Source organism: Sciurus vulgaris (genome assembly GCF_902686455.1).
Source record: "Sciurus vulgaris genome assembly, chromosome: 7".
In the NCBI taxonomy this organism is placed as follows: domain Eukaryota; kingdom Metazoa; phylum Chordata; class Mammalia; order Rodentia; family Sciuridae; genus Sciurus; species Sciurus vulgaris.
In genome coordinates, this window is record NC_136467.1 from 67,351,312 (window position 1) to 67,366,512 (window position 15,201).

Consider the following 15,201-nt stretch of genomic DNA (forward strand, 5'->3'; position numbering starts at 1 on the left):
AAGCCACTGGATCAAGACAATGTCGCTGAAAATTGAAAATAACTGTATTTTGAAGACACTCAAGATTTAAACTTTCAAGGATCCAAAGGACCATCCTTTGCAGACTTATGTTCTTCCACACACTTGGGCTAGGCAGTATCTGTTTTGGAGTGTCCTTAATATTCTCATTAGTCTCAAAAGTCAGTTTCAGAAATGTTTTCCACTTTTAGACTCCAGATGTCTAGGCCTATTTATCACCGTGGGACCCGTCTTTTTTTCCCAGTGCTTTATTCTCATGATCTTGATTTTTGCACATAAGAAAGCTGAGCACCTACTAATCTAGCAGTCCTAGACATTAGGATCAGGGCAGAAAAAGAATGACAACTACCAGCAAACAGTAGATGCAGTGTCATTCTCTAGAATTTTTCATAAACAACTGATATTTTTCATTAGATGCTATTTTATACCTGAAGATCAAATGAGAAAAGTATTTTTGAACCCAAAATACTGACAATGACTGGTGTCAAACAACAAAACACTCTAGTAGGATTTATAAGGCATCACTAAATTAACTGTACTTGATAAGTATGGTTAACACACACACATATGTACATACACATATATATTTCAAATATATCCATTGGATTATACCTTGTTGAATATTTTCTACTTATTAAATATAACCAAACATGGCAAACAACTTCATGTACAGAGAAAATTAATCTTTATGCCAACAATTTGCCATATGTATGAATATGGAAAGGCCTCCTACAGTCCTAGCTGGTTGTTTCTTGTTTATTATCATATCCCTTGACCCTGGCTCATTATCTGTCACATAGAAGGGGCTCAATAAATATTGCTTACTTACATGTAGATGTTGAAGATTAAATTTTTTAAATGTACATTAAATAAGAGACTCAGTGTCTGTTAGATAACCACCCAAACTCTACACAAGCATATTTTCCAATGTATTACTAGTGATTTTAGATACTTTCTCTCTTGGATGACATTAAATTTGGTTTTTCTCCTTATTAAGAAAAAAATTTAAAACAATACTTTCTTATTAAAAGCAGGTTTTTGTTTATTAATTTGATTATTTTGTTTGTTTATTTTTAGAATACTGACTGGAAACTTTGTTTTTTGGCCCTTATAATGTTATGGAGTGTAATCAGCATAGGACTTTTTAGTTGTCATTAAGAGACATTGTCAATTAATATTATCAAAATGGCCATACTTCCAAAGGCACTATACAGATTTAGCACAATTTCAATTAAGATCCCAGCGACATGCCTCATACAAAGAGAGAAAGCAATCATGAAATTCATCTGGAAGAACAAAAAACCCAGAATAGTCAAAGCAATCCTGGGCAGGAAGAGTGATGGAGGAGGTATCACAATACCAGACCGTAAACTCTACTATCGAGCAATAGTAACAAAAACGGCATGATATTGGCACCAAAATAGACAGGTAGACCAATGGTACAGAATAGAAGACACAGAGACAAACCCATGTAAGTATAGTTATCTCATACTAGACAAAGGTGCCAAAAACATACAATGGAGAAAAGATAAACTCTTCAACAAATGGTACAGGCAAATCTGGAAATCCATATGCAGTAAAATGAAATTAAACACCTATCTCTCACCATGTACAAAACTCAACTCAAAATGGATCAAGGATCTAGGAATTAGACCTGAGACCCTTCACCAAAGAGAAGAAAAAGTAGGCCCAAATCTTCATCATATTGGTGTAGGACCAGACTTCCTTAACAAGACCCCCAGAGCGCAAGAAATAAATGTAAGAATCAATAAATGGGATGGATTCAAACTTAAAAGCTTTTTCTCATCAAAAGAAATAACCAATAATGTGAAAAGAGAGCCTACAGAGTGGGAGAAAATCTTTTCCACACACACTTCAGACAGAGCACTAATCTCCAAAATTTATAAAGAACTTAAAAAACTTTACACCAAAAATACAAAGAACCCAATCAATAAATGGACTAAGGAACTGGGCAGACACTAAGGAACTGGGCAGGTGATCAACAAATATATGAAAAAGTGGTCATCATCTCTAGTAATTAGAGAAATGCAAATTAAAACCACCCTAAGATTTCATCTCACTTGAATTAAAATGGCTATTATGAAGAACACAAGCAATAATAGGTGCTGGCATGGATATGGGGAAAAAGGCACACTCATACATTGCTGGTGGAGTTGCAAATTGGTGCAGCCACTCTGGAAAGCAGTATGGAGATTCCTCAAAAAACTTGGAATGGACCCACCATTTGACCCAGCTATCCCACTCCTCAGTTTATACCCAAAGGATTTAAAATCAGTATACTATAGTAACACAGCCACATCAATGTTCATAGCTGCTCAATGCACCATAGCTAGCTTGTAGAACAAACATAGATGCCCTTCAATTGATGAATGGGTAAAGAAACTGTGGTGTATGTACACAATGGAATATTACTCAGTCATAAAGAAGAATAAAATTATTGCACTTTCTGGTAAATGGATGAAGTTGGAGAATATCATGCTAAGTGAAATAAGCTAATTTCAAAAAATCAAAGACCAAATATTTTCTCTGATAAGTGAACGATGATACATAACAAGGAGGTGGGTGTGGTGGGGGATTAGAATGGAGAATGAAAGAATGGAGAATGGAGGAACTTTGGATTGTGTAGAGGGAAATAGGGCAGGAGTGGTGAGGGAAGGAAAGATAGTGGACTGAGACAGACATCCTTACCCTGTGTACATATATGATTATACAAATGGTGTGAATCTACATTGTGTACAATGATAGAAATGAAAAATTGTACCCCCTTTGTGTATAATGAATCAAAATGCAATCAGTAAAAATAAAATTTAAAAAGAGGGAAAAAGAGACATTGTCCCTGTTTCAATCTAGTGATATAATGAAAGAAAAGCTGAAGAAAAAAAAAGTTTGGGGGGTACTTTGATTGCAAGTAAAAGAAAATTTCTTCACTCAATTTAAATAAAAGGGAAATTAAAGAAAGATGTGGGAAACTTGAGAATTGATGGAAGTCCTCCCTAGATATTCAGACAGGAATTAGAGCAACGACAGAGGACAGACAAGCAGTGACCACAAGATGATCAAGGCAGAAATGTAATGATCCAGCACTCCCATTATTGGAAGAAATAAACCCCCAATGTACTGCTCTTTATATTCCCTTTTCAGATCCCACTTCTAGTTGTCCTTACTTGAAGCCTTGGCCTATCTCTCAGGTGGTCTAGGGTGGGACTCTTGATACAGCCTCCACAAAATTTTACAGAAAAATGGGCCCTGAAAGGGTGGGAAATAGCACACATTCATGACAGGAAGTGGGGTGTGGATTAAACAAGTTGGGGTATCATTGAGAACAGGATCCCTGCCACAATGGTGCATTAAAGACTGAGATCTTATGCTAAGGGAGCCACTTTCGCTTTCATAAACAAGAATCCTGGAGTTTGGTTGAGTGTGGAGCACTTATTTTTCAGCTACTTCTTACTCTTTGGGAAAGTGTTTTTGAAAGTGGAAAGTTTTTGCAGCATTTGTTGTTATTGTTGTCTCCATCTATTATCAGCTTGTCCATAAACCAAGATGTAAGAGCGTAGTACAAAACCAACGTTATCGTAAGCTTTTATACAATCTGTTTTTTAACAGCTTTGTGAGAATTAGGGAGAGTTGGAATTGTCACTAGACACCAGATGTCACTCTCAAACTGCATCATAAAGTAGAGCTACGTCACCGCTCCTTTTTCAAGTCCAGAGCAAACAGCTGTTGTAACCCTTTTGCCACACTAAGTGAGGATATGGGTGTTATTCTTAAAGTCAGTGTCATAGTTTTCTGTCACAAACCAATAGTGACATTAAGGAGTCACCGAGTCATACTGCCAATAAGTATATTTCCAGAGAAAACAGATCGATATTAATTATGCCAAAAACAAAATTGATTTTTGACTGATATTCTCCAGTTTTCAAGTGAAAAATACAAACTAACTTTAGCTAACACCTGCATGTATTCAAGTATCGGTGGGCACACTTTACAGCTAACTCATTCTGTTCATCAGGAGCCACTCTCACTCAGAACCAGTTGTGCCAAGGGAAAGTGTTCATTGCTGAAATGTTTAATATTTACATTTTCTCTGTCACATTCTCTGATACCAAATGCTATTTTTGTTTCAGTCTATTCAGTCTAATCAACTAGACATGTAATGGGAGCTTAGTAAAAATTTACTGTACTGAAGAGAAAACAATTCTTACCCATAAGATAGATTATTTTAATTATACTACTAAGTACAAACAAGGAGATTCTCAGTCATCATTAGAGTAAGGCAGATTTAAAACAAATTGTACTTTTTCATATATCAGAGTGGCAAAGATGTAAAAAGATGTTAATGTCTAAGGTCAGAGAAAATGGAAATGGATACAGAAATTTTGTAGGATAACTTGTCAATGTTTACATTTGTTATGGTTTTTTATGTATTTTTTTATTTTATATTTTAATTTTTACAGACTGCATTTTGATTCATTGTACACAAGTGGGGTACAACTTTTCATTTCTATGCTTGTGCACATTGTAGATTCATACCATTCATGTAATCATACGTGTACATAGGGTAATGATGTCTGTTTTCTTAAATGCATATGACTTTTGGTTCAGTAACTCTGCCTCTGAAAATTTATTCTAGCGTTACCTCAAACAAAAGCACAAAAACTTACATAAAAAAGATACTTGTGATAGATTAGTAACATCCAAAAGGGAGAAAAAGGAAAGAAGACAGAAAGAAACACAGTAAGCCTTCCATCGTTTGGGAATCAAATTATAGGAACAGAAGGAGCTATTGTTTTGAACAATAGAGTAGATCTTTACACACTAATGTCAAAGATGTATCTCTAGGTGACAAAAAAAAAAGCAAATTGAAGAGCAATAGGTATAATATGATCTAATTTGAATAGAAGTAGAGGAAGGGAGGGAAGGAGAGAGGCTTGTGTGTAACAGAGTGCATTTTTCAGTTTTATAGACACAGGAAGAGACGTGACTCAGACTGGTTCCATTTAGTCCAACATACATAAAGATGCTGGGACCTTCCTTGTTATACCACTGCTGCCATTGACACTCTGTGCTACTCTCTGACCCAGAGAACTCTCCGGTCATTGGCCATCAAAAGGATCAGTATGGGTTCCTTTTAGTGCACACATGGGATCTTCTCCTGCAGATGTCTGATTATTGAGGGACACTACACACTCTAGCACAGGTGACAGTTGTGTGGGGTTCGGCTGAATTGACAGTCCTGTGTTGGTTGATAGACAGTGCTGTCAGTGATGGACAACAGTGTCTCTTGCTGATTCTGTTCCTGTTCTTCACCAGGTCCCTTGTCCTGAGTATGTCCAGGGACTGTACTCCTTTATCAAGTTGTCAGTCTTCCCAACTTCTTCAATCTTCCCAATTAGCAATCTTTGCTCTTCCTAATCATGTTCTTCCCCAAAATTGTTGATTTTTCTGGGCACATGAGCCCTTGACTTTCCTCACAGGCCAGATTTTTGAAACTCACAAATCAAGAAACAAATCTGGTTTATTGATTTGCTTGCTGATTGACTTCCTTGCTTTTCCAACCTGTTTTCTCTAATGTTCTCCATCCAATGGGTTAGATTTGTGAAATGCCTACTTGATTGAATAAGGGGCAGGTCCAAGTACTAAGAAACATCAGAAATATAATAGATATGAAAGTATTTTCTCTGGGAAAGGGAATGGCATGGATCATTTATTTTTCATATGTAACATTCATGACTTTTCATTTTTATAAGTATGAATAATATCTTTAATATTAAGATGCATTAGTAAATAAAAATTTCACTTTTTAAAATCCATCTCTTAGGGGCTGGGGATATAGCTCAGTTGGTAGAGTGCCTGCCTTGCAAGCACAAGGCCCTGTGTTCAATTCCCAGCACTGCAAAAAAAAATAAAATAAAATAAAATCCATCTCTTAAATGAATATTACAACACTTTTTATTGCATTACTGGAAAATAGTAAGCATCTTAGAAAACATAATAGTTCAGTGGTAGAGCACTAGCTTTGCATGTGCCAGGCCCTGGATATAATCCATAATCCCCAACATGGACAAAAAAAAAAAAAAAAAAAGGAAAGAAAAGAAAAGAAAAAGAAAAAAATTGCTTTAAAAAATTTGGGCAGTCCCCAAATTCCTGAAATTAATTAGGCCACTTTTGCATCTTTATAATTATTCTATATGTATACATAATGGGTAGAAAATGTAAAAACAAATAAAAACTCATATAAATTAGACATTATACTTCTAAACGTTTAGTTAGCATAGTCCCAAGAAAATCACATTTCTGTATTCTTTCCTGACTCTCCCTTTCTCTTTAACCAGAGTAATAAACAGGTCACAGTATTTTTTTTTTCAGAGCCTCCTATATTATTTAAAGTGCTTTGGCTTTAGTTTTAGAAAACAGAAACTAATTTTTGATAAGTAAGAAGGTATTTATTGGAAGGATACAGTGGCTCATAGAATTGAAGGATTGGCAGGGAAATCTGAATATCCAAGCTTTTAACAGGACCAGGAACCCAAATAACTTCACTCAATCTAACATTCAAATTCCCAGAAGAGTCTCATGGCCCACTCTGTGTCATGGGGCTATCATAATGCTGAGATGGGAGTAATAGGGTAGAGAGGACAAGACCATGTGAAATGGGGAAGGAAGACTTTCCCTTGGGAATAGTGAGTTCTCTTACCCCAGTCAGGGCCAAGGGATGTTGCATGAGCAAAATAATAATGCTCATTTTCTCCATCTTTTAAAGGGAGACTTATTTGCAGAATTTTTAAAATTTCCTTCTAATATTTCCTTTTATTATCTCTTCTCCTTCTCCATTACTCCTTCAAAACACATTTTAGGCGCAATAGGAATCATTATTTTAAAATAAACTAATACAATCTCTTTTTAATAAGACATATTCCCTTAAAAATTGATGGGAAACCCACTGAACATAGAGATATCTCCTGAACTCTGTTTTGAAAAGTCTCTCTCTCTCACGTTTAGGCCACCTATCATGAAATTTAAACTGAACACTAGGTGACACATCAGAATTTTAGTTTCTAATCTTAGAACTATCTGTGTGGGATCAATTTTCACAGAAAGTTCATTGCTATTTTACAGTAGTATGATGTAGATTAATGTACCTGACATTTCTAAATTTCTAATCTAACAGTAGTAATGTATGAATTTAAGTATGCCATTAAGAAAAAAAATTAACTTCATTCATTAAAATTATCCATTCATTAAAATTTAACTGTTTCCCAGGCCACATCATCTTGGAGGTAAAAATAGATCATAACTGTCAAAAATAACACAAATTTTTCTCCAGCTTTAGCCTGTCTGCTTAGCAGAAAGTAGCAGCATCAGCTTCCCCAAATTTTATTTCAAGTTGTCTCAAAGATATTTCATCAATGATCTCACCCAGCACAGCTTTGGTAGCATAAGAAATGGTGCTTTTGTTCAAAATACTGTCAGTCTACATGGATGCCTTGTATATCAGCTTTTTCCCTTTTCCTTCCTTGTAGGCAATGGTTCTCAACAAAAGGTGATCTTGTCCCTCAGGGGACTTAATGTCCGGAGTCATTATTGCTTTGCATGACTAGAAGGAAGATGCTCCCGCCATCTCCAGGGCAGATCCAAGATGCTGTTTCACATCCTGCAGTGGACAGGATAGACACCCCCCACACACACAACTGCACATTCTCTAACCCCAGCTCTCCATACAGCTGTAGATGAGACACACTGCTGTAGTCACAGGCCTGGGTCTCAGAGAGCTGTTTAAGGGGCAATCTGAGTAACAGCAGTCCCCTGGTGTTTTGAAACTTAACATGCTCTTCCTCTCTTCACCTGAAATAGCTTTAGATATTGATTGAATTATAAACTTCAGTACAGCAATGCTGGAAAATATGTTCGGAAATGGAGGTTTAGACAATTATGGGAATGTGAATGCCAATCCAAGGTGCTTTTACTTCAGTCAGCAGGCATAGGTGACACACGTTTTTTTTCTTTTTAGGAGGGTTGACCTTCCTAATAGGTTGTAGAAAGGGGCATTGTCATAAATGCCGGGAACATTACCCACAGTTAGGGTTGTAGAAATGAATAGGAGAGACACAGTTTTGAAGACATAACTATCTAATTTCCCTTGTGCCTCACAAAAGTTATGATGTGGGGTGACTTGACTGGGTATCTTACAAATAGGCAGCAGTGACAGAGGGAGGTAGAAAAAGACCTATCTATTTGGGAAAATCAGATTTCAAATGCCAGCAACACCCAATGCAGTTACTAAGACCACAGGGTCAGAGGCAGAATCATAGCAAAGATGCAGAGCCAATGATTTGGAGCCCACCTGGTCAGAAGTCAAAGTTAAGCTGGTACTTAACATGTACAGTGGACCCTTGGCAGTGTTTAATGGTGATGTCCCTCTGTAATGCTTCCTGGTTGTTGTCATAACAAAACACCACAAACACAGGAGCTTGAAACAATACACAGTTATAGCTCTGAAGGTTGGAAGCCCTGCATGGATCTCATTGCGATAATACCAAAATATCAGTAGGGGAAGCTTTCTCAGTGGATGCTCTAGAATAGAATGTTTGTTTCTCTGCCAGCTTTAAAAGGTTATCCACATTCCTTTGCCTGTGGGCCCTCCCTCTTATCTTCAAAGTCAGAAACACAGGACCAAATCTTTCTCGTGCTGCATCTCTCTGGGTCTCTCTCTCTCTCTCTCTCTCTCTCTCCCGCTCCTGCTTCTCTCTTTTACTTTTAAGGACCTTTCTGGTTATATTGTTCCCCTGGATAATTCAGGATAATCTCTCTATTTTAAATTCAGTTGATTAGCAACCTTAATTTCATTTGCCACCTTAATTTCCCCTTGCCATATAAGTTAATATATTCACAGACAACAGGGATTAGAACATGGACATCTGCCTACCACACTCTTTCCTCTTGGTAGCGGGGACAGTGTGAGGCCTGGTTTGTATAATGGGAGCCCTAGTTGAAGTACACACATACCAAGGGAAAGCTTGGTGATAATCTGATCTGATAATTAGGCCATGCTTAAAATCACCATGTTGGAGTGAGGCTAATTGGGCTGAGGTGGAAGGATCATGAGTTCAAAGTCTGGACAACATAGTGAGATCCTATCTCAAAAAAAAAAAAAAAAAAAGGAAAACCAAAACCACAAATTTTATTTATTTATCCTATAAATTAGTGTTAGTTTTATTAAGATACACATACAAGTAAATGCTCATTAGAAACTGATAGAATGGTACACTTAGGATTTGTATGTTTTATTCAATATAAATTTAAACTAAAATAAGAAACAGTAAACAAGTATTGAGGTCTAGTTTAGGATGTGCATATTGACATCTGCAACTTACTTTAGAATATATCAAAGAAATTAAATAGGCTGATATATGGGTAGAGTTGAGTAGCTGGATAGATACATGACAAAAACAAACAGCAAAATGTTACTTGTTTTTTCAGATTTTCTGTATGCAAAACAAAAATTTTAAAAAACATCATTTTTGTCTCAGAATTTAACCTTCATGTAATTTTTTTTTTTTTGATCTTTTAATTCAAACAAATTTACTTAACATCTATGACTTGAAAGGCATTTAATGAACAAGGAAACACATATTTATATAATTTCAATTGGTATTTTTCAGTAACCTACTCTCTCCCCAGCTCTTTCAAGTCTCCATGTGTCTTACAGAGTGAGTTTCTGTATGTTAGCACCACACCTGATAAACCTGGGGGTCCGTTCTCAAACAGTTTGCTAAGTAGTGCCAATGCTTTCCCCAAAGCAGGATCAGGCGACAAATATTTGTGTAATTCAGATTCTGAGTGCTCATCCCTTTCCTTTGAGTCCAGCAGGATGATACCCTCACAAGACGCTGCAAACACAAATGCTTACTTGCTACTCAGTCCCAAGTTCTTATGTGGGAACTCAGGCTGTGTGCCAAGATCCTTCAAGTTATTAAAGAAAACCCCAGCTAGGTGTGAAACAGTGAATATGATGAAACAAGTCTTTTGTCCAGATGTTTCTGTCTGCAGTTCTCATCTTCTGCCCTTGGGGCCATTAAGGTTGAAGTTCAAGCCCGCCCCACCCCGGAGGGGGGGGCACATCTTCTTGACAGGTGTTGAGCACTCTGATGAAGAAATTCCAAAAGAGGAAAGCAGCCCAGGGCTTCTGTCATATCGCCTATCCTTTAGATCTCACTCATAAATTCTCTTATTGGTTATTCTTGTTTGTTGCCAAGAGCATGAGAGTCCGTGATGTACATTGCAAAGCACTTCTTTACTCTCTCAGTAGCCATTTGGGGTCCTAGTCTGTTCTTTGTCATTAAAATATGAACTTCAGGCTGGGGATGTAGCTCAGTGGTAGAGCATGCATGAAGCCCTGGCTTTGATTCCCAGCACCATAAAGCAAAACCAAAACATCACAGCTGACTTCAAGAAAACTCACACCAGGTTTCTGGATTAAGCTGATACCTCTAATGGGAACTGTGGAATCTTCTGGAAGACCGAGGCACCCATCAATTAAGACACTGCGCAAATTTGAACTGGGGTCAATGCATCGGTACATTTTTGGCAACGTGAGGAGGCAGATGTGAATCTGCCTTTTCACATCTTTCCTAATTAAGGAAGATGTGACAAGGTTTCCATTGAGGAATGGTTGTGCTCTTGAGCATATGTGGCTTTGGAATTTAATCCTCTACTATTCTGCAGAGGTTCAAAATGTCTGCCTTTCATAAGTTCCGAAGCACTGCCCTCACCCCAAACAATCTTGGCTACAGAGCTGTCCTTCATTGATACAGAGTAGGAAAAAGCCACATGTACTGGGATTAGCCAGTAGAAAAAACATACAGGAAGCTTTACACTTTTGAGGAGGCATAGCTAAGAAGAAAATGTCTCCACTTAGTAAAGGTCTTTTTGAAACTCCAGTAGGAGATCAGGATAGATTCTGCATCATGCAGAATCCCCAGGCCAGTTGGCACAATGATAACTACCACTTTATACATATGTACTTATATAATGTAACTTTGCAAATTACAGTTTCAGCATCTTGAGAGTTTTTACTGGTATTGGGGTAGCTTTGCTCCTTTATTTGGTTTCTTTAAATGATGAATGGAACAAGGGCTTTCCGAGACTTGGGATAGTCCTCAAACATCTTGAGGTAGAACCAAATGGCCAAGGTGTTGCAACTTGCCTGCAATTTCCTTTTTCTCAAAGTAGACCAAGATGGAGCAATCCATACAGTTCAGGGAAGGCCCTTCATGTAATATAAATGAATGCTTCTTCATGAAAAGGAAGTTCACAGTGTCTCTACTAACCCACTCAGACTGTGATGTTCTGGAGCCTGCTTGTACCATTTGAAAAATGTTATTGGTAAATTTTCAGTATTTTGGCAACAGCAAGTCCACATCAGATGAGGTAAGACTGTGTACCGTGAAAGTGAGCAAACACTACAAAGTAGGTTTTTCCCCCTGAGAGAGCTAGGTACTGAACACTGGTCAGCATATCAGTGGGTATGTGAGAATTTTAAAATGAGCACAATAGTGAAGCTGGGTCCCACATTATTCAGAGACAGTGAGTGGCTACTGCAATAAGCCTGGGTCTCTGGGACAAATGACAAGGTCAAATGAACCACAATTTTGTCTGAATAGCTTCTGTTCTCTAGTAGGATGTGCAGGGTGCAGTTTAGTAGTTGCTGGGGTGTGGCCACAGGTCATCAGCATTGTGATGTACATGAACCTGGGTTTGGGGCATGGCAAGAAGACTATACTTTATTTTTAGTATTTCCCAGTCTTACTAAGATTATAGATAGCCACAAATCTACCCTTAACAAGGAATGAAGCACTTTAGGGCTGATCCATTATGTGGTCCGAGAGGCCACTGTTGTCATAATAGACATTTTCCACAAATACCACCAACAAGTCTGAAAGTATCATTGCCCCTCTCTGTGAAAACTTAGGCTCACTGGATGAGCCAGATGTTTGAGCACCTATGATATTGGTTGTGAGAGAATATACTGAAAGAATTGACAATGCAGATGAATTATTAGAGAGCTTTCTGGAGGGTTTTCATGATGAAGGTACTCAAGTGCAGCTCACTCTGCTTACTGTCAAAATGATGCTATTTCTCAAGAAGCCATCAGAAACACAGGAGTTAGTTCAATGAGTCATGAATTGGGCAATCCAGGATTTTGATAATCCTGACCTTCCAGACGGGAGATATATTTATTGGTGCCTTCTCTCAACTGATCCTGTGACAACCAAAGTAGTCTTGTCTGGAAAGCCACTAATCTCTGAGGAAACAGACCTAATTGAGCCAACTCTGCTGGATGAACTAATCTGCCATTGGTTCTTTGGCCTCTGTGTACCCCAAGTCTCCCAATGCTTTTGTGGAAGGGAGTCATGGGATCCATTGCAAGCACTTGCCAAATCATCATGGCAGCACTGATGCAGGTGACAGCCCTGTGGGCACCACCACTGCAACCAACCTGGAACAGCTTCAGGTTATCCCTTCTCAAGGAGGCCTTCTAGGGGACTTTAAGTCTTGACCCTGGTCCCCTAGTCAATGTGTACCATACAGATGGGAGCAGTGGATCTCTTTGGAGGACTTGATAGTCTGGTGGGACAGTCCATCTCCTCATCAGTGCCTGCCATCTTTGCTCCTTCACCTACTCCTACAGTGGTCAGCAGGGGTCTAAATGATCTGTTTGAACTCTCCACAGGGATAGGCATGGCACCTGGTGGATATGTGGCTCCTAAGGCTGTCTGGCTACCTGCAGTAAAGGCTAAAGGTTTGGAGATTTCAGGAATATCTACTCACCACCAAGGGCACATCTACATGGAAATGAACTTCATCATTAAAGCTCTGCAACATAATGACAGACTTTGCAATCCAATTTAACAAGAATAGGTTGGGTGTCATCCCAAGCACTCCACTGGCCATCCATACAACACTGATGCCAAACCAAAGCATTGATGTCTCCTTGCCTCTCAACACCTTGTGCCCAGTCATGAAGATGGAACCTCTGAATAGCTTGCAGGTGGCTGTTAAAAACAATATTGATGTCTTCTACTTCAGCTACCTCATCCCATTCAATGTGCTTTTTGTAGAAGATGGCAAAATGGAACACCAAGTCTTCATGGCAAAATGGAACACCAAGTCTTCCTTGCAACGTGGAAGGAGGTTCCCAATGAAAATGAACTCCAGTTTCCAATTAAGGAATGCCATTTAAATGCTGACACTTTCCAGCAAGTTGTAGAACAACAATGTTTATACTATTGCCAAGAGGAATGTGGAGGGGCAGGACATTCTATACCAATCTCTGAAGCTCACTAATGGCATTTGGATTTTGGCTGAGCTATGCATTCAGCCAGGAAACCCCAATTATATGCTATTACTGAAGTGTAGAGCTCCTGAAGTCTCTCAATACATCTAGCAGGTCTACAACAACATTTTGAAAAACTAATAAACTGGTCCAGTACCCTCAAATAAAAAAAAAAAAAAAGAAAGGAAGAAAAAGGGCTGGGATCATGGCTCAGTGATAGAGCACTTGCTCATATGTGAGGCACTGGGTTCCATCCTCAGCACCACATAAAAATAATAAAGGCATTGTGTCCATGTACAATTAAAAAAAGAAATAAAGACAACAAGGCAAGAATATTTTTGAAGCAGGGGCATGACCAATTGAGCCGTACAGAAGGGTCTGGCTCTAATAAGGGAAGGAGCCCCATGCTTGCTTTATTTATAGTGGTACACATCAAAGGGGATTGGAAGGTATTAGGTTTCAGTGTGGGAGGACTCTTGTCTCAGTGCTTGCTTCTTCATGAAAAACGGGATATGGGGATGTGGTGATAAGCAGGCTATTTGGTTCTTAGTAGGTCACTCCCATCTCCCAGGCTGTGCTTGAAGTGAGCGGTGAGCTACAACAGGGTGCCACGTGAATGGGGCATTCTGGAACCAGTGGATTCCGACCAGGAGGTCCCAAAACCAGGCTTTCCTGCCTAATGTCTGAGGTCGCTCAGTTCACACACTGCTCATAGATGGCTTCCTGCACATAAGAATTTGCTTTGGGTTGAATTTTGCTCCCACCCCCATTCATATGTTGAAATCCTAATCTCCAGTATCTCAGAATGTAACCTTATTTGGAAATAGGATTATTATAGATGTAATTAGCTCAGATAAGGTCATATTTCTATAGGGTAAGCTCCTGGACCAACCAATACAACTGGTGTTTTTCAAAAAGGGAAAATTTAGAAGTAGACACGAACACAGGAAGGAAAAATGCCATTCAAATATGAAGGCAGAGATTAGGTGATTCCACAAGTTGAAGAATAGCAAAGATTGCCAGGAAACCCCCAGAAAGAGGGTATTGTGAACTGAATGTGTTCTCACAAAATTCACAATGAAATCCTCACTCCCAATGTGATGGTGTTATAAGTTGTGGTCTTTGAGAGGTGATTAAACCATGAATGCAGAGTCTTCATGAATGGGATTAATGCCTTTATCAAAGAGAACCAGGAGAGCTCTCTCACTCTCCATCATGTGAGGATACAGTAAGTTGGCAGTCTGCAACTCAGAAAAGAGAACTCTCACCAGAACCAGACCATGCCAGCACTCTGATCTTGGACTTGCAGCCTCTGGAACTGAGAAATAAATTTCTCTTGCTTATAAACAACCAGTCCATGGTATTTTGTTAGAGAAGCACAAACTGTGACAGTCATGGGACAGTTTCTCTCTCATAAACTTCAGAAGGAAGAAATTCTGCCAACACCTTGATCTCAGGTGTTTCTTCTCCAGAATTGTAAGACAATAAATTTCTGTTGTTTAAGCCATCCAGTTTGTTATACTTAGTTATAGCAACCCTAACATACTAATGCAGAATGTCAAAGCACTAGCTATACAAAGCACTGGCTTGAGAAATATATTTAAAATTTTCTTGTGTCTAATTATGCCATTTATACAATTAGCCATATTCACTGTACAATACATATTCAAAAAAATTTAACCAAAATGTTACATAAATAATTTTAGTAAATGGTAGTATTTAAGATAAAACTAGCGATTATTTATCCTAGACAGCACCTGCTTGAGAGTCAAAACTTGAGTCTCTTCCAGGTATATAGTTCTGTGATTTTTATCAATAAACTACCA

General features: G+C 38.4%; 1 pseudogene across 1 annotated transcript; it reads left to right on the forward strand.

Annotated features, from left to right (window-relative positions):
- The first annotated feature begins 10,532 nt into the window (after window positions 1-10,532).
- Window positions 10,533-13,516, forward strand: LOC306665729 (AP-2 complex subunit beta-like; annotated as a pseudogene). Its single transcript has 2 exons — window positions 10,533-10,615; window positions 11,894-13,516. The product of its transcript is annotated as an AP-2 complex subunit beta-like (transcript).
- The last annotated feature ends 1,685 nt before the right edge of the window (window positions 13,517-15,201 follow it).